The sequence below is a fragment of the Chlorocebus sabaeus genome, chromosome 10, assembly GCF_047675955.1.
Source record: "Chlorocebus sabaeus isolate Y175 chromosome 10, mChlSab1.0.hap1, whole genome shotgun sequence".
Classification (NCBI taxonomy): Eukaryota; Metazoa; Chordata; class Mammalia; order Primates; family Cercopithecidae; genus Chlorocebus; species Chlorocebus sabaeus.
Window position 1 is genome coordinate 45,658,895 of NC_132913.1, and position 25,491 is coordinate 45,684,385.

At 38.8% G+C, this 25,491-nt stretch overlaps 1 protein-coding gene across 7 annotated transcripts in view; it reads left to right on the forward strand.

The window, feature by feature from the left end:
* Positions 1-25,491, forward strand: part of PKP4 (plakophilin 4) — a 230,325-nt gene that overhangs the window by 698 nt on the left and 204,136 nt on the right. Inside the window, exon 2 of one of the 7 annotated variants that reach the window (XM_038002088.2) lies at positions 214-664. The exons of the other annotated variants lie outside the window; for them this stretch is intronic. The gene's annotated coding sequence lies outside the window, so the exon portion shown is untranslated. The remainder of the gene's footprint in view (positions 1-213; positions 665-25,491) is intronic. 7 annotated transcript variants of the gene reach the window in all.

Below are 25,491 nucleotides of genomic sequence, written 5' to 3' on the forward strand. Positions count from 1 at the left end.
CGCCCGCCCTCCTCAGCCCTCGGGGCTGGCTGGCTGTCGTTCCAGCCCTAGATCCTGCACCTTGGCCCCCTCCCCGTCTTCCCACGCCCCTGCTGCTCGCGCGTTCTTGCGTTTGTCCGCGAAGTCCTGCACTCCTTGCCGGTCCTGCCCACCCCCTCTGCCCAGTGCGCCCCTCTCTACTGGCCGCAGATCCTCACGCTCCACCCCTCCCAGCTTCCCAGCCCGGAGCCTCGCCGCTGCCCTCCTGCGCCGCCGCTTCCTCCTCTCCCTGCCAGGAGTTGAAGCGGAGCTGCGGCACCTCCCTGGCGGATCTGGTATCCCCCCCACCGGCTGCTGAGGCTGCCGGCCCTCTCCCCTGGACCGCCACCCGCAGAGCGAGCGGCGGGGCCGGGATTTGGCTGCGTGTTGGCTGAGTGCGACACACCGCGAGCGCGGGCAGTGGAGGCGCCGCGGCGGCCGTGGCCGCTCGGGGCGCAGCGGTAGTCAGGTGTGTGTGTACAGCGGGGGACGCGCGCTGCCGGCTCCTGGGCTGGCGACAGATTGTGCAGGAATGCGAGGAATGCACCAGGGGCAGAGTCCACACAGCCCGCCGCGGCTGCACTAGCGCCTTCCCTCCCCAGCTCTCGCCGCGCAGCCAGAGGTCACCGGAGCATCTTCGGAGCTGGTGAGCCTCATTCCTCTCCTCTTCTCCCATTGCTTCCCTCCATGCGGCAGAGGGGAAGCGCGGTAATTCTTTGGGGCTCCAGCTAGCATTTCGTCTGGGTTTTTGCTGCATTGGTCTTCAGGACCGTGAATTTGGGGCCGATGACTCTGTAGCCAAGGTTATTGATCATTGCACAAGGCTGTTTGCAAGTTTGGTGTGCAAGGTTTGGATAGTGCCTGGTTTTTACCAGGGTTTTCTGAAAACCAGCAGGAACAGGGGACCTGAAGGTGCTTAGAGTAATGAGCTTGGGGCCAACATATTTTAGCTCTATCCAAAAAATGCCTGTTAGTGCTTATGGACGGGCATGTACTGCAAGAGAGATCTTGAATGCATCACTTTGGTATCCGAAGAAGTGTAATTTTTTCCCTCGTCATACTGGGCTGTGTTTAGACCTCGTATAATACATAATGAATAGAAACAGAGAAGCACTGTTTGGTCAGCGATGGGACAGATAGAACTGTCTGGTACAGTTAAATTCGGGGCGTGTCAGTTACCATTGAACTGACACGGGGACACCACAGTCATGTATATTTCAAGATGTTATTTATTAGTGGAGGTCTCAGTTCTTTGTTACTGAGTTTGACTGAAAAAAAAAATGCTGCCCTACAACTTTTAAAGAACGGTAATTATTTACGTGTAAAATCAATGATGGTCAGTATGCATTTTTGGTCAAATTTTGTTTTCCTTAATACGGGAGAGCAAAATTTTGACAGAAAATGGTTCGCGAGAATTGAGCTTAGATTCTTTTTATTTTAAAAGAGAAACTAGAAGAATGCTTGTCTTCTTGAATGCAGTATATTGCTGTGAGAGTATCTTCGTTTTGATGCCTGTAAAACAGTTATGGAAAATGGCAACATGAAAACGAGAACAACTAATATCTGAAATAAGTGTTTCCGGATGTTGAAAAGCATCGTATGTGTGTTTTTATTTGACACAATTTGCTTGGAAGGTTGCATTTGTGATAAACCTCTTTGCACCTGGTTATTTTATGTCAGATTCAGTAAAATAATAAGTCAGTTGTCTGACCAATCAGCTTTCTTCCAACACCTACTTTGTGTAGATCAAGGACATCGAAAACTGTCAGATAGGAGCCTTTAGTTAAGGAAAGGACTCAACAGAAAGGAAAAAAAAATAGAAAAAAAATATTTTGCACTCAGAAAGGTTTATCTTTTGGTTGCTACGTTGTTTTTCAGCTGTGTGCATAATCAGTGAATCTTCTAATTTAGAGGTTTAATTTGTGTCCAGTAACACTATGAAGGATATTGGGAGGTGTTTGTAAATGCTAAAAGGAAACTTTTATTATGTAACAATATCATATTACAGCAGAGTTTAACCCATGCTTAACCCGTGCTTATTTGACTTGATGTCAAGATGAGGAAGTAAAAGCAAATTTAGTTTCCCTGCCACATTAGAAATTGAAAACCCTGTTCAGATGTATGGATCTCACACACGCACACACACACACACACACACACACACAATTGGCTGTGCAAATAGTTTTGCCTGCTTCAGGTAAAGGTAACCTTTCGGTTAGAAATGCTTTCATTTGTTACAGATATTTGAAGAGAGGAAGTTTTTCAACTAGTGATCCTACACAATTGAAAATAACCGAAATCATATTTTGACCAAAGTACATTCCCTCCCCACCCCCTACTATTATGTAAGGAGAGGGTGCTGCATCTGGCGTCTTATATATTATACTGAAGAGTCTAAGTTGGAGAAGTGAAGTATCCAGTTATTTTAATTTTTGCCTGTATTGTTTTTGGAGGGAGGTAAGGGAGCAGAGAGTATTGATGGAAAACAAGGGAAGAAGAAACTAGGGGCAGCTAGTATTCAACCAGAAAGTAAAATTACATACTTTATTGCAACAATAACGCATTTATAAGCTGAATAAATCAAATAGAATTTTGTGACTAGTTCTGACATAATATGAATTTAAAGAAACTACTACCAAATTCAGTTTAATAAAAACTTTAGCACTTGTATGACCTTGAGTATTTGGATTAGGTTTAAATCAGAATCGCAGTTTTCTTCCTTTTCTTGTAAATAGGCAAAGTAAATTTAATGTAAAAATTTGAAACTCACTTTAATTTTTAAAGATGCAATTATTGCCAATTTTTGACCTGAGTAATTTCCATGCTGTTACTCAGGGATCAATTTAAATAATATTCATACCCTGGATGATGCCAACCATCAGGTAAGTCTAGCCTCTTACCTGACTCTTTTGAAATATTAAGGTATTTCAAGAATACTCTGTAATCGAATGTGTTTTTTTTCTATTTCAATTGAGCAGTAATTCCCTACCTTGCTTAATTCTAAAATGAACATCATATCTTCATTCTTAAATGGAAGGTAAAATAGAGGTTATTATAGGGTTATTTTAGGGCATAAATGCCTATGGAATTGCACGTCAGTTTGGGAAGTTTGCCTTCACGCCTTCAAGTGTACAGGGAGATAAGTACTCCTTCAATGTGTGAAATGATTCTGTAGTGCCCATCCTGCACTAAAGGGGAAGAAGAATCTGAAATATAACACCAGTGGACTAGGTATGTTTGGAGAATTAAATAACTGTTTCACAGCCAGACAGTACTACAGACAACTGCAAATAGAGAAAAGAAGGAAAACTTTTAAGATACATGGATGTAAGCTTTCTTTCTTACATCAATGGAAGTGATGATAGCAGTCAGCAGGTCAGTTCGATGCTCGGTGATAAGAAATAACAGGGTTATTTCAGGGTAAGGTAATCAGGCCCTGAGTTGCCAAGAGTGTACTTGCTGGTTTCAGTTCAGAAGCTGCACAACATTCAAATATTTCTTACATTGTCACTTTAATAATTCAGTGGAATTATCTTAATTTAGTGTGCTATGTTACCATTACTAAATTGGGGATGTTACATGATGGTAATCTTCAGTTAAACTCAGGAATGTTGCAGACATTTTCTTCATCATTGACCTGTTGTTTTTTCCTTTTCATAATTCAGATTTATTTGATATACCAATAAATGTTGGCTATATCACTGATCATTTTATTATTCAGAGTCTTGATAACATTATAGTTTATTATGACTCATATATAAAATTGCAGCTGAAAAAATGTCGTTAGGGATTGTATTGTGAGATATTATTACTACTAAATATATAAATTAAAATATAGAAGTGTCTGAGTTATTGTAAGTCATGTGATTGCAAAGCATTTTTCCTGAATGGAATAATGCCTGGTGGTTGGTTGGGTGCCAGTCCAGGTAGCTAGATATAGAATAATACAGTCCTCACAAAATCCAGAACTCACAATGTAGGGTAGGGAGGAAGGGGGCCAGGGGAAGCACCTTTCTTTGACATCCGAGGCATGTTTGACTTCTATAGTTTTCTCTCCACTAAATATAAATTTGGTGAGTTGCAAATATTCAATGGTGTTAGTACTGCTCTTCCTTAATCTGTGCCCCTAAACTGCCCCCACCATCCTGCCACAACACACACACACTATGCCATCACCACGTCTGTCAACTTGGCAAGGCAGAGGAAGCTGCTTGTGGTCTGAGGCCATGTACATAACCTGTAGACATTGGTGTCCTGTATTCCAGGTTGAATTTAAAACAGGTGTGGAATTTGACACAAAAATGATACTGTATATGAAAGTTAGGTAAAATGTGTATTTGAAATGAGGCTATCAGGGTACTATGCAGACTTTTGGGGCCTGGCTGGAAACTTGGAATGTAGTTTTTCATAGAAACCCACAATCGGTTTACAAATAGACTTTTGAAACACTGGCTAGGTGGTATGTGAAGTTTTGTCCCATTGCAAGCTGTGTTTTAATTGCAAGCATGAGGGAGGTAAAAAGTATCCCAAATCAGAAATTAGGAGATCTGCCATTAAACCTTATTACCTTGACAAACCATTTAACGTTTGGATGATAGTTTCCTCCTTTTAAAAATACAGTTTGGATTATGTTGATCTAAGTTACATCTTAGCTCAAGATTCCTGAAGTTCACAGTGGTTTTAAAAAATTTTTCTTAAGAAAGAAAGAAAAAAAAACTTTTCCAAGCTTGAATATACTGTTCCCTTTTGTACCTCAAATCATGACAGCAAGGAAGTTGAATTTCTCTTTTGAGACTTCGAAACTTCTTCACATTCATTTGTAATTGTTTTGTTTTGTTTTAAAACGATATCATTTTGGGAAGTGAGGGAAAGGGATGAAGCACATGTTTTCAAAGTCTTGCTACCTCTACCCTAGTCCAAGATTACATATGGTAGTTTTGGCCAGGGAAAGTGCTTGAGATTTCACCTTTACATTCAGTGAGGCTCTTGAAGTGTCATTAAGGTAGTGAGGTGTCATGGTTAGCAACCTTACTGTCAGGGTCCAGTTCTGGCACTGCAACTTGCTAGCTGTGTAACTTGGCAGATTGTATAAACTCTATGGTCCTCGTTTTGCTCATCTGTAGGATGGAGTGATAAAAGTACCCACTTCGTATGGTTGTTGTGGAGATTAAATGAATTAATACATGTGAAGTGCTTACAACAGGAGCTGGCTCAGAGCCAGCACTTAATACATTTAAATCATTATTTTTACATTGTGGTGCTTTATGATGGTTTCTGCCGCATTTACCAAATGCCAGGGAAATTATTGGCTTGCTTTCTGTGTGGGTTTTGTCAAAATGATTATGGATTTCAACAGGATATTTCAGGGAAGAAATAAACTGCTGAAGAGAACCATTATGAGCTTGATAGTTTGCAGGACATTGTCTGTAGAAAGAGAATCCAGCACAGTAATTAAGGGCCTTTTTAAGTAAGGAAGTTGTAGCTTCTTGTGGTAGGTAATACTTGGAGAGGCATTAACCACCACTAGCCAACAAGTATAGGAGAATGTATACAAGTATTGCATTTGTAATCCCAGGTAGTAGTCATTTTATAAAATGTCTTTGCTAGTCAGTACATGAATAAAGCATTAGAAACTCTTCATCATTTAATGCCATTTGCCCAAATGCAGCTTGTAAGTTAACTCTTTAAGCTGGCTTTTCTGTCCGAAAGTGATCACAGTTGAAAAAATAAATAAATGGATATTTGAAATCAGCAGGAGACTCCCAAATCAAGAAAGGCTAGAAAAGAGTAAGGAGGTTTGGAAGATACATGATGTAAATCAACAGACAGTGGTTAAACAGATACCAAGAGGCTCTAGTTCTAGTCCTGGCTTTGCCACTGTGCAGGTGTGTCTCCCATGAGCAAGTCATTTAACTCTCGTGGGCTTTAGTTTTCTTGTCTATAAAATGAGGGAGCTGGTCCAGATGCTCTCTAGAGTCCTTCTAGTACTTACATTTCGCAACTCTTAGAACATCAAGCCGTTACATTTTTTCCTCAGCAAGAATGTACTGTCTTCCCAAGGATTTATGACAATTTACCCTTTGGGATAAGGAGAGAAAATTGAAGTTGTATACTTGAAATTCTCAGCTCCTGAAAATATAAGTGTCACAGCCAGACAAACCTGTGACCCCTTTGTGGCTGAGTCAGTGGCTCCGTGTCTTGTGCGATGGTGGTGTGAAGTGCTCCAGGAGTGAGGATCCTTGGGGCTCCTCGGGGCAGGAGCTGAGCAGTGAGCCTTTGTGGAGCTGCACATCTGCAGTTTGTCACAGCCCTGCCTTCTGGGACTCATTTGTCTACAACCAGTCCCCTGTGCACACTGGAGACTTCACCTCTGATTGAGACTACATTTTCTAGAAGTTGGTTAGAAACAAGAAAGGGGATTTAGGATGGTGATTAGAAGGGACTAGTCTTGTTATAGTGAGAATGACCCACTTCTTACTTGCTCAGATGGTTTGATTTGTCCTCAGAGAAGTTAAACAACTGACACAGAGTCGCTCCTCTGAAAACATTTTGTATGAATACTTTAGGTTCATAGGGAACTCACTAATCCATATCTCATAGAATATAGGTACTTTTCATTCAACTCTAATTATTACATATAGACAATCTACCAGTGTTCAGAAATTGTGGCACATTTCATGAGGATAATTTTTTACGTGGATTTGTGCTCTTCTATAAAAAGTAATTTAAAAATTCAGTGATGAACGTTTCTTCTAGACCCTGTTCTCTTCCTTTGTGGAGGAAAAAAGTCCCTATAGAACTCTAGTATGTATAAATCTATAAAACAATTTTTAAAAAGTATTGAGGTTAGCTCTTCCCCTTTGCTAATGCAATAAGGACATTATTTGCAAAGGGAAGCATTAATTATACTACTATTGTATGCAGTATTAAATGAATTGTCAATGTCATGATCAAAGTAAACCCTTGAAGAACTGTCTTTTGTTGCCAGATCTTCATGAGAATTGTAAACACTCATGTAAAACAAACCATTATTTACCACTTTGCAGTAAAATGGATCATGTGTTCTGACACCTATACCCTGGGTTGAGTGGGAAACAGGGACTGTTTGATGAGTTAAAGGTAACTTTATTCCTGTATACTACTAGGGGTGCAAGTGAGGGGACTGTAGACAATTATTACTTCAGATATTTGTTGGAGTCCTATTGTGTGTAAGGTATTGTGTTTCGTTTTGCATACTTATTTAAAACGATACTACTTATTTGAAATGATTCATTTTAGTTCATTTTAACCAACATTTTTTAGTCCCCTGCTCCATATCAGACTCTGATAGGCCTTATGGCCAAAAAGATGACTTCCTCCAGGGATACTTACTGTCTGTGTTAGATTCAGTAATGGGAGTCTCAGTCTTTAAGGAATCCATGATACATTTTTCAGTCTGGTTGGGAAAGATAAGACACATAAGGTAGAGAAGATTGTCCTAGAAATGTTGGTATATAAATAAACATGTAAAATTGTTTCGTAAGTATTAAGGATGAGCTATAAAATAACCAGGTTTTAGCTTATATTTCTACTTGCTTCGTTTTGTATTACATGATAAATTACCCGATTCTGGAGATAGCTATTAACCACTCTCATTAGCTTTCTTTGGGATAAGTCTGCACCAAAGATAAGTAGTGATTTCAAAACAAATTTTAATCATGAACTTGATTTATTTTGGCTGTATCTCTTGAAACACTTTACCATATAGCCTGTGTGAAATAATTAATCATAATGACAATACATTATTTATGAGAAACCGTAATTTATGCCTTAAGATCTGCCATTTTATTAAGTTCTTATTTTTATTTTTCATACAGCAGTATTTTGGTTTATTGTGTTTTTTGCTTCTCTTGTATTCTCTATGTTTGTGTGTCTTTATAAGCCCAATCTTACTGTTGAAAATATTCCCTCCCATTGTTATGAATAAATAGAATGTTTTAAAATCTCTTGTGACATATGCTAGAATAAATGGTCTCACTGACTCTTGCCTTGAATCTCAGAATGATGCACTGATGGGAATTTTTCACTTACTGTCAGTTTGTCGATGACTACATAAGCAGTAAGTCTGTTTAAAAAAGGCACTGAATAAGGAATCAGAAAATCGAACTGGACTTCACAAGAACTATTAATGCTATTAGTCTGAGACTTGTGATAAACAACTCAGATGTTAAAGGTCTAATTCAGACTGTTAACAGATGAAAAATAAGTGTCAGTCTGAAATCTTTGGATAGTATATTGGCAAGTGTCAATCTTCCAAAATACGGTTTAGAACTGTGAATATAATTTTTCATAGAAGCAACATTAATCCGTAAATCTCCCATCCTATAGTGTAACTAGAGTATATCAGTTCCATGGGAACATAGTCCTGCTCTAAAGCTACTCAACAGCAGGGACTTTATCTTTCTACGTGACTTAATCTCAACCTCCAGCGGTTCTACATACCTTAAGTGAATAAGTGAGTTTGACTTCTACTTTTGAACACCTTCACCTACTACTCTTGGATAATCTTGTCTGTCTGTGCCTAATACTTATCCTCTGTCCTTTTGTAAACTGGTCTGAGACCCTAATACCATTTATCCTGCATGTTTCAAAGGAAAAAACTATTTAGACTTTTAAAAAAATGCTTTTGTAATAAAACTTGCTAGATAAATAATTCATTATACCACAATGGCCAGGTGCAGTGGCTCAAGCTATAATCCCAGCACTTTGGGAGGCTGAGGCAGGTGGATCACTTGAGATTAGGAGTTCAAGACCAGCCTAGACAACATGGTGAAACCCTCTCTCTACTAAAAATACAAAAAAGAAAAAAAAAATTTGGCAGGCGCCTGTGGTCCCAGCTACTTGGGAGGCTGAGGTGGGAGAATCACATGAACCCATGAGGCAGAGGTTGCAGTGTGCAGAGATTACACCACTGCACTCCAGCCTGGGTGACAGAGCGAAGCTCCATTTCAAAAAAAAAAAAAAGAAAAGAAAAAGAAAGAAAAGAAATTAATTAGAAGATTATAAACAGATTGGTTCATGTTCATTTTAACCTTAATTGCCTGGATTATAACCACAGTGAGATGAGTTTTCATAATGCTCTTTATCGTACTATTACTAGGCACCCATCAAGCACCAAGACTAAACTAAGCTTTCAAAGTGTGGTGTTGAGCAAACTTTCTGTATCCATACCTTTTGTGAATCAGTAATATCTTTGTATAGTCAGCTGAAGAAGACAGAAGTAGATATAATTTAAAGCACATGAAGTTTTTCAAAGGGGAAATGTTACAAAAATGCTAAGGGTATTATTGGTACTATAAAATTACATAAATGTTAAGAGTAACGAAATGAAATTTTGTAGCTTGTTTTGACCTAGTTGGTATAGTAAGTAAACCTTTGTTTGGTCTTAATATAGTAGATAGAAATATTCTTATACATTTTGGTTGTCCCTTTCCCAACCTCATATAATTACTGTAATAAAATTTACAGAAAGAGAGATCCTGTGTACCCTTTATATCGTTTTTCCCCAATGGTAACATCTTGCAAAACTGTAATACAGTGTCACAACCAGGATATTAACATTGATAATATCAAGATACATAACATTTCCATCACCACAAAGCTCATCTCCCCTACCCTCATCCCCTCCTGAGTCTCTGGCAACCATGCATTGTTCATCACATCTATAGTTTTGTCTTTTTAAGAATGCTAGTGGCATACACCTGTAGTTACAGCTACTGAGGAGGCTGAGGTGGGAGGATGGCTTGAGCCTGGGAGGGCAAGACTGTGGTGAGCCATGATCTCACCACTGCACTCCGTCCTGGGTGAAAGAGTGAGACCCTGTCTCCAAAAGAAAAAACTGTGGGCACGGTGGCTCACTCCTATTATCTGAGCACTGTGAGAGGCTAAGATATGAAGATTGCTTGAGGCCAAGAGTTCAAGACTAGCCTGGGCAACATAGGCAGACCCTGTCTCTAAGAAAAATTTTTAAAAATTAGCTGCGTGTGGTGGCAGGTGCCTGTAGTCTCAGATAATTAGGAAGCTGAGGCAGAAGGATTGCTTGAACCCAGGAGGTTGAGGCTGCAATGAGTTACGGTAGTACCACTGCACTCCAGCCTGGCCAATAAAGTGAAACTCTAGCTCCAAAAAAAAAAAAAAAAAATTATATAAATACGTTGATAAAGTATGTAACTTTGGATATTTTTTCCCATTCTGCGTAATTCTTTGGAGATTATTCCCTGCATGTATGGGTAGTCTGTTCTGTTTTATAGCCAAGTAATATTCCATAATATAGATGTACCATAGTTTCCTTAACCATTCACCTGCTGTTTCTAACTTATAGCTACTACATATAGAGTTACTATGAATATGTATGTACAGTTTAGCATAAGTATACTTTTCTCTGGGGGAACGCCCAGGAATGCAATTGCTGCATTGAATCATAATTTTTATTTTTATTTATTTATTTATTTTATTTTTTGTGAGATGGAGTCTCACTTTGTCACCCAGGCTTGAGTGCAGTGGCGCGATCTCGGCTCACTGCAAGCTCTGCCTCCCGGGTTCAGGCCATTCTCCTGCCTCAGCCTCCCAAGTAGCTGGTACTACAGGTGCCCGCCACCATGCCTGGCTAATTTTTTGTATTTTTAGTAGAGACGGAGTTTCACCATGTTAGCCAGGGTAGTCCCGATCTCCTGACCTCGTGATCTGCCCGCCTTGGCCTCCCATAGTGCTGGGATTACAGGCCTGAGCCACCGTGCCCAGCCCGACTCATAATTTTTAAAGCTTTCTTTCTAAATTATGTGCTGAATTATGTGAGACCTCAGTAATCCAGCCATCTTTATCAATGTGTTGGTGAATTAAAATAAAGAATTTTATAAGTTAGATTTATAGCTTGGTAAATTACAAAAACTTGTCTATAAAATCAAGTCTTTTATCTTTTGTTACTGTTTTGTAAGTAGTACTTCGCACAAGTTTACCTTATTTTTTAGCAAAAACCCATTGATTTTAAGTAGAATTCGTGAAGTTGCTTTGTAACTTGGCTTCAGGATTTGTTTGGTTTTGTTATATTTTATTTTGTTTTAGATAGCAGGCACATTTCATTTTCTGTAACAGTATTATATTTTAAAATGTAATCATTAATGGTGACTCTTTCAGAATTTCACCTGTATATGATCATAGGTAGTATTCTTACAAAAAAATGTTGATAGTGCACCATGCTAACAGGCAAGGTGAGGATGTAAAATGAAGACAGTATTCTCCTGTGTGATTGGAATTAATCCAGTCATTAGGTTGAAGCCAATAAGCATACATGATACTTTAAAAGGTGAGGATTGTTTCATTCCTGGAAGAAAAGAAATTAGACATTTTCTTTTCTTATTCTTCGAGACAGGGTCTCACTCTGTCACCCAGGCTGGAGTGCAGTGGCGGTACTCTTATAACTCACTGCAGCCTCAAATTCCTGGGCTCAAGGGACCTACTCGCCTCAGCCTTCTGAGTACCTGGGACTACAGGCACATGCTATCATGCCTGACTGATTTTTTTGTTTTTGTTTATTGTAGAGGTGAGATCTGGCCATGTTGCCCAGACTGGTCTCGAACTCCTGGCCACAAACAATCCTCCCGCCTCAGCTTCCCAAAGTGCTGGGATTACAGGCATGAGCCACCATGCCTAGCCAGAAAGTACGTGTGTGTGTGTGTGTGTGTGTGTGTGTGTGTGTGTGTGTGATGGAGTCTTGCTCTGTTGCCCAGGCTGGAGGGCAGTGGGGTGATCTCGGTTCACTGCAACCTCTGCCTCCTGGGTTCAAGCTATTCTCCTGTCTCAACCTCCTGAGTAGCTGGGATTACAGGCGCATACCACCATGACCAGCTAATTTTTGTGTTTTTAGTAGAGATGGAGTTTCGCCATGTTGCCCAAGCTGGTCTCGAACTCCTGACCTCGGGTGATCTGCCTGCCTTGGCCTCCCAAAGTGCTGGGGTTACAGGCATGAACCACCACACCCGGCCAGAAAGGACATTTTCTAAAGTGATTTTCTTATCCCCTCCTTCCCACCATGCTTTTTGTGTGACTGTTGTATATACCTCTGCCAGAGAAATATGTTGAAATTGCATCTGGCTAAATGAAGTCTTCATGATTGATACTTTGGTTAGTTTTTATTAATGTCTTTTCTACCTTGAAGGTCAAATCTGTTTATTTTCATAGTTTAAAATACCATCAGATTACTTAACGAGCTTTATACTTTGTTCAGTATTAATTTTATGTTCATTTTAATATTTTCATTATCGCTACTTCAGTCTTCCAAAATCCTAGCTGAAAAGGTAAGTGTTGACTGTAATCAGTCCTAAAATACAGCTGTACAGTAAAATTCATTTTTAATATGGTGCTTTTAAGGATTTGATCCTTTTTCTATATTTGAATGATATAACCTCAGCATTATTTACTTTCACAGAAATATGATCCTCCCAATAAGTCGTGTATTTCCTGAAGGTTTTTCTGTGATTACTTATTATGTCCTTCTCTGGCTGTTGAGCCCTTGTTTTTCTTCTTTGGGATCTAGCTCAATGACCCCTCTTCAATGAAGCTCTCCCTGGCCCTTTGCTCTGCCACACTCCAGATTTCAACCTTCCCACCTGTGCTTGTCATCACTCTGCACATAACTCTGCTTTGAACACTTGTCACATTGTGAATAGTTTCTGTGTCTCTTTCCTGGCCATGTTGTGAGCTCTCAGCAGGTTAGAACTGTGTCATAGCCATCACTGTATTTCTCTCGTGTAGCAGTATTCCTAACATGTAGTCAGCAACAGGTGCTTTCTTTGAGTGAATGAATAATTAAATAATTTGTTTACAACCTTAGTTATCCCCTTCTCTTCTAACCTTAAGTGGCTCCCCATTGTTTGCCCTGCAGGATCATATTCAGATTCTCCAGCGACCTACCATATAAGGCCCATTACAGTCAAACCCTAATTACTCTCCTTCCTGAACCCTCCACATCAGCAAGACTAGTCTCTACTCATTGTTCTCTGTCTCCCTCCACTCCGGGTTCACATCTTCATAGTCCTTCAAGACCTAGTTCAAATAGATACTCTAATAGTATCTAACTTTTTTTCTGGTAGAAGGAAACAAAGAACAAAGAGCTCACTCTGATGACAACAAGAACAAATAACACCACACATTCTGCTAATTCATGATTTTCTTCAACCCATCAGAGAGCTGATATCTCAGTATAACCAATTAGCCTGAAATCTAGGGAAGGAAAGGCAGCTCCAAGGTTGGGCTTGCTTACCTGGGACAGATGATGCTGGACATTAGTAAGAAGAACTGAGTTAAAAATGTTTAGCAAATTGCTAAGTGTTGAATGTGGGCAGGCAAGAGAATACAGAACCCCATAGGGCATCAGTTGGGCGGTGAATTCATACCCCTTGAGGGCTCTTCTACATGGACCTCCCCTGTTGCTAATTTAAAAAAGATTGGCCAGAGTCCTGAGAAGGCCTCCCACTGAGTGTGGGCCTGGGGAGGGGAGCAGCAGCCTGAGGACAGAAAGGCAAAAAACCCCAGTCTTCCTTAGGGCACTAGTAAAAACCATTGAGAGTGAAAATTTCTGAGAGTATTGTTAAGCCATGCCAATTCAAAAACAGCATGCTTGCTACAAACACAGCTTCAACGCCCATTCAGCCCAGCCACCAACCTAAGCTCCTCCTCAACAAACAGTACGCACCCACCACAGGCAGAGGAATCTCTCAGAGCCTTGGAGGTGAAGGAGAGAGAATGATGGCCCAAGACAAGGTTTTGGTTGAAAAAGTTTTAGGATAGAGAGGACTTAAGCATGGTAATGGATGGAGTGAGGAAAGCCAAAGAATAGAATTAATAGAAATCAGGGAGTAAGGAGGATAGGTTGTAAATCATATAGCATGAATTTTCTTCCTGAATGTTTCATCAATGTAGATGCTTAGGCATGCAAGTTTAATTTTTGTTTAAAATGGGGGAAAACCCTACATGAATAGATTCCTGGATTAAATTTAGTATCGGATTTAATTTTTACAGTCAAGAACAATTAATTGTCTGCTCGTATTTTCTGGATCATGAGATCTATTCACACTGAAATGTCTAACATTTTGCTCATTGTCAAAAAAAGCCTTTAAGTGCTGACACGAAGGATTGTGCTTTATTTCAAATTGTGCACATCACTGCAGTAACAGAGGCTCATCACACATGAGAGAAGACATACTGGAAGTAAGATTCATCTCTTCTAGTTGATTTGACATAAGCAGTATTATCCAACTAAATATCAGTGAATGCCTGTTTTAATATTTCTCCAATCTTATTCATAGTTACAAAATCAGGACAATTTATTTCTTCTATTAAATGCCATTTATTGAACTAAGCATTATTTCAAAGAAAAAAGAACTAGTCATTGAAAGTAATTTCTTTTTTAGTTACTCCATTAAACTTAACAATAGCATTTAAACACTTCTGATTATTGAAAAATTAAACATGCCTAAATTATTTGGTCTCATTCTACTCATAGCTAGAATTTAAACATAGCTTATCAAGTGGTTTCTGAAAGGTATAGAGTAGAAATGCGTTCCTCTTCAGCTCTTTTTCTGTACCAATAAAGCTCTATCTAGGAAGCTTAGCACAGAACTGAAAGTGAATCAATAGGAAGATGTCGGTTAAAGAATATATAATTAGTTAGATGGAAAGAATGAGTTCAAGGAATCTGTTGCACAGCATAGTGAATATCATTAATGATAATATGTTTTTAAAATATGCGGAGAGTAGATGTTAGGAGTTCTCACCACAAAAATGATAGCTATGTTAAGTAATGCATTTGTTAATAAGCTAGTTTTTACATTCCACATGTATGTATACTTCAACATCGTGCTGTACACAATAAATACATACAGTTTTGTTTTTAGTTTCTAAAAATTTAAAATCAAAATGAATTTTAAAAAGTAGAATTAAAAACTGTCTTTAGGCTGACCATATCAGTTTTTATGTCTTTTCAACCAAATTGAGTCAGATAGAGAAAAGGAAAAGATCTGCATACTCATTACAACCTATGCTTTTCCTATGAGGAGGGCCAGTCATCTAATTTTTTAAAAGCAGTGAAAAAAAGACTACAGACTCTGTAGCATAGATTTATGTTAAATGTTACAAGCATGAAATGTTAAAATATATCCATTTACAATAGAGTAAACAGACAACCTACAGAATGGGAGAAGATATTTGCAAACTGTGCATCTGACAAAGGTCTAATATCCAGCATCTGTAAGGAACTTAAATTTACAAGAGGAAAACAACTCCAGTAAAAAGTGGGCAAAGGACATGAACAGACACTTTTCAAAAGAGGACATCCATGTGGTCAACAAGTATATTTTAAAAAGCTCAGTATCACTGATCATTAGACAAATGCAAATCGAAAAACCACAATGACATACCATTTCACACCAGTCAGAATGTCTGTTATTAAAAAGTCAATAAATAACAAATGCTGGTGAGGTTGCAGAAAAAAGGGAACACTTATATACTGTTGGTGAGAGTGTAAATTACTTCAGCCATTGTGGAAAGCAGTATAGTGATTCCTCAAAGAGCTGAAAGCAGAACTACCATTCGACCCAGCAATCCCATTACTGGGTAGATACCCAGAGGAATATAAATCATTCTACTATAAATACACACATACACACACACAAATGTTCATTGCAGCACTGTTAACAGTAGCAAAGACATGGAATCAACCTAAATGCCCATCAGTGGCAGACTGGATAAAGAAAATGTGGTACATATCACTCCGTGGAATACTATGCAGCCATAAAAATAACAAGATCTGGTCTTTTGCAAGAACATGGATGGAGCTGGAGGCTCTTATCCTCAGGAAACTAACTCAGGACTAGAAACCAAATACCATATGTTCTCACATATAAGTGGGAGCTAAATGATGAGAACTCATGGACACAAAGAAGAAAACAACCCTTGGGTCTACTTGAGGGTAGAGGGTGAGAGCAGAGAGGGGACAGAAAAGGTAACTATGGGATACGGGACTTAATTCCTGGGTGATGAAATAATATGTACAACATACCCCAGTGATATGAGTTTACCTATGTAACCTTCACATGTACCCCTGAACCCAAAATAAAAGTCTAAAATACATATATATCCATTTAAAGCAACTCATACTGTATCTTAGCTTATTTTTTGCTTTGAAGCTAGCTTATGAAATTTTAAAATCAGGTAAAATTTGTGTGGTTTATAAGGTCAGCATTAAAAAACCTAAGGAAAGAGGAGGACTCTGATTTTCCAGTGGTTACAAAGCAAGGTGATACTAAATGAATTGTATTTATTATGTGGATTACATAATAAAATTTCTGTGTTTATGGGGTATTTTTTCATTTTAATTCCCAAAGCAAAACTACAAAGATGACCAGAACAATTGTTTTCCTTCTTTCATCCTCATAACCATGAACAAGTTTTAGCAGAAGCTACTGGAGGACAGATACTCTGCCTTTTACACGTTTGCTGCCCCTAAAGGACTGAGCAAAGACAGAGGGAAGCTCCGAAAGTACAAGACTCTGGGTGACTTGAAGCTGCCACATAGCTGAAAACAATCAAGTCTTTCTGTAATCAGTAATGACATTCTAGGATCCCTGAGGCTCACTTGGTGTTACGATATCACTTCTAAGATATTATAATACCAAAGCTATTAGAAACAAAGGATCTAGGCTGTGTTGATTATTGAACCCCTGCCCACTCCTAGCACTGGGCCTCAGAAATCAGTTATTGATGAGAATTCACAGAATTACACTGAAAATGTCAAAGTTAAGCCCAATAAAAATTAAAAAAAAAAAAAAAGAGATTTTAAGTGAAGACAAGAATAATTTGACAAATGCTTGTGTGTAAAATGTTTTCCATAATTCATTTGGGAAATGAAAATTTACTTCCTGTTTCCCATTTGCAATGGTTTTTCACCAGTGCCCTAAGGAAGACGGGTTTTTTGCCATTCCCTCAGCAGTGTAAGGCTGTTCTGTAGTAGAGATAGGGGAGAAGGATCCGGGCAGGATTTCTTGCCTCTCCCACACTGGCTGCTGCTCCCCTCCCCAGGCCCACACTCAGTGGGAGGTCTTCTCAGGACTCTGGCCAATCTTTTTTAAATTAGCAACAGGGGAGGTCCATGTAGAAGAGCCCTCAAGGGGTATGAATTCACCGCCCAACTGATGCCCTATGGGGTTCTGTATTCTCTTGCCTGCCCACATTCAACACTTAGCAATTTGCTAAACATTTTTAACTCAGTTCTTCTTACTAGTGTCCAGCATCATCTGTCCCAGGTAAGCAAGCCCAACCTTGGAGCTACCTTTCCTTCCTTAGATTTCACGCTAATTGGTTATACTGAGATATCAGCTCTCTGATGGGTTGAAGAAAATCATGAATTAGCAGAATGTGTGGTGTTTTTTTTGTTGTTGTTGTTCTTATTGTCACCAGGGTAAGATCTCTGCTCTTTCTACTAGAAGAAAAGTAAGATACTTTTATAACTGCCTTAAGGGAGTTCACCTTTCCATTTAAAATGCCAAGGACCCCTGGTGCCACTTTTTAAATCTTTTTATTAGAGTTTTAGTATTTTTGATAACATATATATGCTGTCTCCTCACTAAATTGTGGACTTTGAAAGTCATGAAACTGACTTCATTATTTTATTTTATGTTTTTGTCTTCAGCACCTAGCAGAGTGGCTGGCATAGAGTAGGTGCCCAGTGTTTTAGACACAGTGGTTTGCATTTTAATCTCAGTGAGGGCATTTTTACTTTCTTATTGTTCTCAGTAGGTAGGAACAACCTGGCAGCAGATTCTTTCTGTGCTCTGTCCACATCCTGTGGCACTTGCAGTGACCTGACAGCTTTCTACTGCAAGCTTCTAGAATTTTTAGCCAGAAGACTTCTCTGCCACCTACCTGTGTTGGAGCAGGTAAGAAGTGTCAGTGGGTTATCACTCCAGGAGCAACCCTCAGTCAGTAGCTAAGTGTCTTCACCCCTTAGTTGGGATATCTTTGAGGTGGGTTCTTTGTAGGCTGGCAGAAGTGCCGAGTGGAAGTAAGACCCATTTGTTCACTGTGATAAGTGATTCAGTGCACCCCATATGGACTTCCCTGGCCTATCTCCCATATCCATCTACCAGATAAACTACTTGCACTGAAATTCTTGTCTTGGGTTCTGATTCTGGAAGAATCACAACCCAATACAAACAGTTATAATTCACATAAATTTTCAGATGTTTAGAATAGTTTTCTTTAATAGGGATAGTCGGCAAAATCAAGGAGCTTTTTGAGGGCAATTATAGCTTTCATCAGATTTTCGAATGTTCTTGCCTCTCCCTTCCTCTCATAGAATTCATTTTCATTGCAATAAAGACAAAGAAACATCCTTATCTTTTTAACTTAGAATATTAAAGCAGCTATTTTCCTTTCAGAGGACCGGTGCACTGAATCTTTTTAGATGCGATCAGGAAATCATTGGGGTAGGTTGTAGGTACACATGTGATTGTATCTTAGTAACTGAATTTCAAAGATAGGATTTTACTTTTATATTCATGTTATTGGTTATCATCCACATGCACAGTGAAAAGTGTGCTGGGATGTCATATGATTGCTTTCCTGCACTTTTGAATTGGGGGCTCATCCTCTGATGATTTTTAAACTTTATTTTATTTTATTTTTTTAGAGACCAGTCTCACTCTGTTGCCCAGCCCAGAGTGCAGTGGTGTGATTATAGCTCACTGCAACCTTGACCTCCTGGGTTCAAGTGATCATCTCGTCTCAGCCTCCCAAGTAGCTGGGACTACAGGCATACACCACCCTGCCTGGCTAATTTTTAATTCTTTTCTAGAGACAGAATTTCGCTGTGTTGCCAAGGTTAGTCTTGAACTTCTGGCCTCAAGTGATCCTCTCACCTCTCCCTCCCAAAGTGTTGAGATTATAGGTGTGAGCCACTGTACCCGGCCCCTGAAGATTTTATTTGAAATAAAATAGTCTCAGATTAGAGACCTGCTGTTTCAAATTTAGGCGATCTCACTTTTAAAATAGTTTTCTTTTTCTGATTGTAAATGAAATCCATGCATTTGCAGAAAACTCTTTCAATGCAGAGCAGCACAAAAGAAGAAAGTAAAACCCAAGTATAGTTTAGCTGCATTCACAGGTGACCGCTGCTGTCGTTTTGTCTTACATGCTTCCAGGAGGTTTTTATTTTCTAAGCCTCTGCATGTACATATGTAAAAGAATTGGAATCAATAATCATCATATTCTTACTCCATTAAATGCTCTTCTAACACAAGTATTTAAAACATTTACAAAGAATTATATTCTTTCTTCTGTGAACACCTGTGTAATAGAATTCTTTGTAAATGTTAATTCATCCCTTATAATTGGACAATTTTTTTTTTGCGTTTGTAAATAATGAAATGCCACTTGTGGTTTATGACTACCTTGAAGTTAAGCCACAGATAGGACCACATTTATTTGAGGATGACACTGCTGATGATTAGTACTTGTAGAATCGCAAGCTTTTAGACCAAGGAAAGATGTTAGAGATCACCATATGCAGTTCTTCCCTTTTACAGGGGAAGAGCCTGAGATCTGGAGACAGAGTCCCTGAGGTCAGCATGCATACCTGTATCAGGAGGCCTGGGCTAGGTGTCTTGTTTCCCATCAGCTTATAGGCCGGAAATATCAGACTTTGCTCCTCCTCTCCCCTACTCATTGAAAAAACAGGAAATGATCTAGCCAACTCTGCTGGAGGTGTGCTTTTTACAAACCATACCAAAATGAATGAACTACTTAAGCAAAAGTATCAGCCCCTGTACCACTGAGGTAGTAATTATGGCCTGATACCTCAGGAAGTCAAGCAGCAGGGGATAGACCCCATAAAGAAGAAAGAAGTGTCAGTCTTAAAGTAAGGTTTCCTGAAATTCTGCTGTCATATTGATCAACTGGGATTAGGCTGAAGTTCAGTTTCCTGGTGACAATATCCTGATTTAAAAAATGGCTACATCGGGGCATGATGGCACATGCCTGTAATCAACGCTACTCGGGAGGCTGAAGCAGGAGTATTACTTGAACTCGGGAGAGTGAGGCTGCAGTACACTGTGATCCTACCTGTGAATCACCACTGCACTGCAGCCTGAGCAGCATAGCAAGGCACCCATCTCTCAAAAAGAAAAAGTCCAGGGCCTCATGCTAACTGAGCTGTAGACCAGCTTCTGAGGTATGCCAATAAATAAATTGATGACTATACTAATGCTTCATATGTATGACTGATAAGCCAGGGACAAAGTTTATTTCCTCAGTTCTTATGTTCTAAGAGAAATTTCTAGTTCAGGCTAAAAAATGTTTTCAGTGTCCTAAAATAGACTGGCAAAGGTTAGACATCTTAAATTTGCAGTTTTGTTTTGAAAGGGTGTGGTTTGAAGCTTAATGTTAACCTCATGTTAGCTATAAGATGTGAGGCTATTGAATAGGAGCTTATAGCTTTATCCCAGATTTTAAAGACATTATTATTTAGATTTTTTTTATGATTAGGGAAGCGTTCAGAAACATTACTTCTGAACCTTAAAAGTAATTTTATTAAGTTGTATGTTTTGTTTCTCCCATTCAGTCAGTTAGAATGTTGTAAAATGGGGTTTTCACAGGCAGATGACATGCTATGGTTTTGATTTTCATAGTAAACCCTTTGGACTATGCCGATAGAAGTGTTTTTTACATTCTTGTGTTTAAAGACATTAACATGTTGTAGAAGAGTCGTACTAAGTGCTGTCCTAATCGAGATAAATGGAATCATCAGCAAGCATGTGGTCTGCCCACCGCTCTCTGTCTTGGCAATAGCTCATCTTTTTTTGTTAAGTAGTTTTCTAAATATTTGGATAGATCGCCTAAGTTATCAGTGATGGCTTAAACCTTAATTCAGTGTGGTAAAGCACAAACAAAATGTGAATTATCCACGTAGTATTTTGGTAACTGTTTAAAAACATAATTTGAACTTTTGTTGTAAATGAAACTGATGATCACTAATGATAATTAAACTTTTTGCTTAGGGTTTGTATGGCACATTTTAAATATGCAACAGTAGAGAGAATAATGTATGGAGTGCCCATGAAACTTACTCATGTTTTTAAATCTTGTTTGCCAGGCTTGCTTAAGGATTCTGAAGTTGGTGTTTATCCTCTTCATTATGTTTTTATTTTTACTACGTGTCTGTATCTCCATAAACATGGGCTTTTAGATGTGGAAAATCTTTGTTATAGTTATGATTTCCTGACACATTTTCCCCAGTATTGGAATTAGTAAATCCCATCCACTAAGTACTTCCATGGAGAGACTTGTTTCTATTCCTTTCTAGGCTAGGCTGCCAAGCCAGCATTCTCCAGGAGGTTTCTATTATTTTTATTTTTCCATTAGTAGGAGTTACCTAAGCAGTATTGTTTTTAAAACCTTTTTAATTCTCGAACAATTTAGATATTAAACATTAGCTAACTTTTAATTCAGCATTTAATTTTTAAATTTATTTATTTTATTATTATTTTTTGTCTTTTTTTGATACAGGGTCTCCGTCAGGCTGGAGTGCAGTGGCACAATCTTGGCTCACTGCAGCCTCCTCCTCCCAGGATCAAGCGATGCTCCCACCTAAGCCTCCCAAGTAGCTGGAACTACAGGCACATGCCACCATGCCCGGTTTATTGTTGTATTTTTTGTAGAGACGGGGTTTTGCCGTGTTGCTCAGGCTGTTATTGAAATCCTGGACTCAAGCGATCCGCCTGCCTCGGGCTCCCAAAGTGCTGGGATTACAGGCGTGAGCCACTGCCCAGCCCAATTTTTAAAATTAATTTTTTATTTTGTAATTTAAAATTTTTAAATTTTATTTTTCCTTAGTATAGTGTTATTAAGCTTCTATAGGCAGATTGTCACTTTTGTACTTAAAATGAGAATCATCATGATGTCTTTATCAGTTTGGGAAAGAGTTCAACTAGTATCAACTGTATTAAGGGAAAAAAGCTTTATATTCTGTCATTGATGGCAGGTAAATAAAAAGCATTAATAATTCTTGGTTTATTCTTTAGTCTCTGATATACTATATGACCCAGTCAAGCAATCCTTTTTCCAAGTCATAACTTGGAAATGTGTATCTAAATCATTTCTGATTCCTCTGTTGACTTGACTTAATATTGAAATCGAGGACTTGCCCATAAACTGACTCCACAGTTTTGCTTCTGCCCTAGCTACAACCAGGGCTGCCCATGTGGCTTAAATGTTTGTATCCTTCATCAGCTGAGAAGGGTATCAGAAAGAGGGGAGACTCATCTTCTCAAGACGTTGACTCAGAACTGCTGCTGCTTTACAAAGAGCACCAAATTGCAGATCTGTCCCATATCTCTAGGTCAGGAGTACATGCCTGTCTTTTTCTGCGCAGAAGTCAGTGCCAACTCACAGATTTTAAAGATTTCTGTAAAGTATTTCCTTTTGTCTTAATTTTAAGTATCTAGCAACTCTGAAAATTTGCCTCCTATATGGAATTTGTTTGTTTATTTATTATTTATTTATTTATTTTTTGAGACAGAGTCTTACCTTGTCACCCAGGCTGGAGTGCAATAATGCCATCTTGGCTCACTGCAGCCTCTGCCTCCTGGGTTCAAGTGATTCTCCTGCCATAGCCTCCCAAGTAGCTGGGATTACAGGCACCCACCACCATGCCCAGCTAATTTTTGAATTTTTAGTAGAGACAAGGTTTCACCATGTTCGCCAGGCTGATCTTAAACTCCTGTCCTCAAGTGATTCACCTACCTCGGCCTCCCAAAGTAGCTGGATTACAGGTGTGAGCCAGCGTACTGGTCTCTGGGATGCTTTTTTCTTTTTCCCCCCCAGATGTTTGTACTTACAGAAAAATGATTAAAATGGTCAGCAGTTCTTTAAGAGGGAATAAAAACCACACCTAAGATATTTAATGAAAAATCATATAAATAGGGAATTAATAAAATTTTAAAACTAAGAATTGAAATGCATATGACAATTGAGATGTATTCTCATATCATAAATTCACTCCTATAAAGGATATAGTTCAGCAATTTTTAGTATATTCACAAAGTTGTACAATCACCATCCCTATCTAATTCCAGAACATTTTTATCACCCCAAAAATAAATCCTGTACGCATTAAGCAGTCATTTGCCATTTCTTTCTCCCCTCAGCACCTGGGAACCACTCATCTTTCTGTCTTCATGCATTTGCCTGTTCTGGACATTTCATGTAAATAGAATTATGCAGTACATGGCCTTTTGTGTCTCACTTTTTTTACTTAGCATGTTTTCAAGATTCATCTATGTTGTAGCCTAAATCAGTGCTTCTTTTTAAATTAATTTCTTTTTAAAATTGATATTATACTTTTTGTTTTTAAATATTGAAATGATATCTCACTGCGTTGCCCAGTCTGTTCTCAAACTCCTGAGCTCAAGCAATCCTCCCGCCTCAACCTTCAAAAGTTCTGTGATTACAGGTGTGAGCCACCATTCTTGGCCTCATTTCTTTTTATGTGTGAATAATAGTCCATCATATGGCTATGCCACATTTGTTTATCCATTCATCAGCTATGGGCATTTGGATTGTTTCCATGTTTTTGGCTGTCATGAATAATGATACTATAAACATTTGTGTACATTTTTGTGTGAACATATGTTTTTAGTTCTTTTAGGTATATACCTAGGAGAGGAGTTGCTGGGTCATATGGAAGCTCTATGTTTAACTTTTTGAGAAACTCCCAAACTGTTTCCAAAGCAGCTGCACAGTTTTTATTTTCCTACTAGCAGTGTATGAGGGTTCCACTCCTCCACATTCTCACCAACGCATGTTATTGTCTGTCTTCAATTATAGCTTTCCTAGTGGGTGTTAAGTGATACCTCATTGTAGTTTTGATTTACATTTCCCTAATGACTAGATACATTTGAGCATCTTTTCATGTGCTTCTTGACCATTTGTATGTCTTCTTTGGAGAAACGTTTATTTAAATCCTTTGCCCTTTTTAAAATGGGCATATTTCAAGTGCTGTTATAAGTACTATGATTACTTTTAGAGAGAGAATTTTGTAGAATTGAATGATAATGTATGAGTGGAAAAATGTATGTGGAGAGTTGATTGCCACATAACACATAAAAATAAGCAAAACTGGTTTATACAAGTGGACAGTATTCACCTACATATATTATTGAAATGGTGCCAAATTATTTTATAACTTTAGTGTCTGATTTTAAAAACTGTTGTAATGTTAGTGATATTTTACTATATTCTACTTAGAATAATGTTGGTAAAGTTTATAGAGTTGTCAGTTGTGATCTGTCATGCCATAATTATGTGTCTGTGCTGTCTAAAATATATCTACTAGTCACATGTAGCTATTTACATTTAAATTAATTAAAATAAAAAAATTCAGTTACTTGGTCACACTAGCCACATTTCAAGTGTTCAGTAGCCGCATATAGCTAGTGCCTACCATGTAGGACACTGCAAATACACATTTCCACATCATCACAGAAAGTTCCGTTGAATAGAGCTAATGTAGATATACTATATCCTGAAATTCTCTCTTTCCTTTCTTCCTCCCTGCCTCCATTCTTTCCCTTCCTTCCTCCCTGCCTCCATTCTTTCCCTTCCTTCCTCGCTGCCTCCATTCTTTCCCTTCCTTCCTTTCTTTCCAAGACAGGGTCTCACTGTGTTGCCTAGGCTGGACTCAAACTCCTGGACCCAAGTGATCCTCCTGCTTCAGCCTCCCATGTAGTTGGAATTATAGGCACACACCACTGCACCTGGTTTATTATGAAGTTTCTTACTCTAAGGAAAATGTCAGTGGAAGTTTTATTTCATTTATGTTTTAACCCACGTTATCTTAGAGCCTTACCATTTGAAATTGAACATTTTGGCCGAGTACGGTGGCTCATGCCTGTAATTCCAGCACTTTGGGAAGCCAAGGCAGGAGGATCGCTTGAACCCAGGAATTTAACACCAGTCTGGGCAACATAGGGAGACCGTATCTCTACAAAAAATAAAAAACTTGACTGGGTGTGGTGGCTTTTGCCTGTAGTTCCAGCTATTCAGAAGGCTGAGGTGGTAGGATTGCTTGGGCCCAGGAGGTTGAGGCTGCACTGAGTCACGATCACGCCACTTCTCTCCAGAAAGAGCAAGACCTTGTTTCAAAAAATAAAAGGGAGGCGGGGGCGGGAAGGGAGAAGAACATGCAGGTCATTGCACAGAATGGAAGTATACCTGTATGTATTATTAAAGTTTGTGATAAAGTATTTCTTAGCCTACACACAGGCCAATTGGTTATATTTTAAATACCTTTTCCCCTTCCAGTGTGGAAATACTGAATACTTATGGCTAGCTAGGTCCTGAAATTTAGACCTCAGAAGTAGTCATTGGTTCATCTCTAAGTCACGA